Genomic DNA, 1838 nt, shown 5'->3' with positions numbered 1-1838 from the left:
GATGAAACTCCACCTCTCGTTGGAATGGGAGTAATAACCTATAGTGTTTTTAAACGAAGAACTTACCACTAAATATAATGGTGTTTTCAGAGAGGGATATCTCCTGAGAAAACTGATAAGTATTGTTTTTCCTTCATAACCACATTGAACCTAATCACTTTCAACGTGTTTTGTTCTATATGGATGCAGCACCTGACAAATATACAGTAGAGAGCACGTGCGTTGTTACATGGATCTCTACAGAAGATGTACATTCGATCCTAATCATCAATTTTTTTTATCGTAATATTTTCTTAAACAGATTTTGATTTTGTAGGCGTCGAATATTATAAGAGAAAGTTGACGATTTGGTCCTTTTTGTAGTACCAGAAATCTTTCTTCTAACACGTTTATTTCGCTTTTGATCATTTTATGTTTATTGCTACAGGCTTTGGTCATTTCGTAAAATTTTATATGTTTATTGCTACAGGCTTTGGTCATTTCGTAAAATTTTATATGTTTATTGCTACAGGCTTTGGTCATTTCGTAAAATTTCGTGTGTTTATTGCTACAGGCTTTGGTCATTTCGTAAAATTTTATATGTTTATTGCTACAGGCTTTGGTCATTTCGTAAAATTTCGTGTGTTTATTGCTACAGGCTTTGGTCATTTCTTAGAATTTCATGTGTTTATTGCTACAGGTGTACCCAATTTCTGACAGGTAAGATAGATTATATATTTTGATTCCAAATTAATCTTGCAAGAAATTATTGGTATTTGTCAACTTTTGAAACAGCGATTGATTGGCGCCCATATCACAGGTACTTAGGGTTAAGTTTAATATAAAGAAAATACTTTATATACCAGCTGAAAGGGAATTAGTTATCTGTTCGGGTACACTGGGAAACCAAGAAGCTTCAACTTAGCTTTGAAGCTCATCGAAACATTCAAGATGAATCACATTCCCCACTCCCCCCACCCCACCAGTAACACAGTCGTATGTCTGCAGACTTACAACGCTAGAAACAGGGTTTAGATACCCATGGTTGGCAGAGCACAGGTAGCCCATTGTGTAGTTTTGTGCTTAACTTGTTTGTTTTTGAATTTCGCGCAAAGCCACACGAGGGCTATCTGCGTTAGCCGTCCCTAATTTAGCAGTGTAAGACTAGGGGGAAGACAGCTAGTCATCACCACCCACCGCCAACTCTTGGGCTACTCTTTTACCAACGAATAGTGGGATTGACCACCACATTATAACACCCCCCACGGCTGAAAGGGCGAGCATGTTTGGTGTGAGGGGGATTCTAAACCACGACCCGCAGATTGCGAATCGAGCGCCCTAACCACCTGGGCATGCCAGGCCTTGTGCTTAACTACACACGAAGACATTCCCTAACACTTCCCTTGAATACATGACATATATATATTTGACCAACTTTGAAAAAATGTTATTACCTAATACATCTTATTTAAATGTTGCTGATACAAGAGAAAGAAAGAGTCATGTCGGAAACGTAATTTGTTTTATTTAAACGCGTTTGATAGTATAAAATAAATATTGTCACTAAATTAATTATTAGGTCGTCAAGAAATTAATGCCGCTTTTTTTAGATGAAAAAAACCCGAACAACTTATATATCAAAACAAAACATTTAGTAAATGAAATAGTCTCCATTCTTATCGATGATGCTTCTCCATCTTACATTCAGGTTGTTAATGCTATGATTAAAGAAATCACTTGGCTTTGAAGCAAAAAACATGTCGATGTTCTCTTTAACACCTTCCACATTTGCATATGTTTTTCCATTAAAATGGTGTTGCAGCGAACGAAAAAGATGGTAATCTGATGGTGCCATATCT

Source organism: Limulus polyphemus, unplaced genomic scaffold (assembly GCF_000517525.1).
Source record: "Limulus polyphemus unplaced genomic scaffold, Limulus_polyphemus-2.1.2 Scaffold8335, whole genome shotgun sequence".
Taxonomy (NCBI): domain Eukaryota; kingdom Metazoa; phylum Arthropoda; class Merostomata; order Xiphosura; family Limulidae; genus Limulus; species Limulus polyphemus.
Note: the sequence above shows the minus strand (reverse complement) of the source record.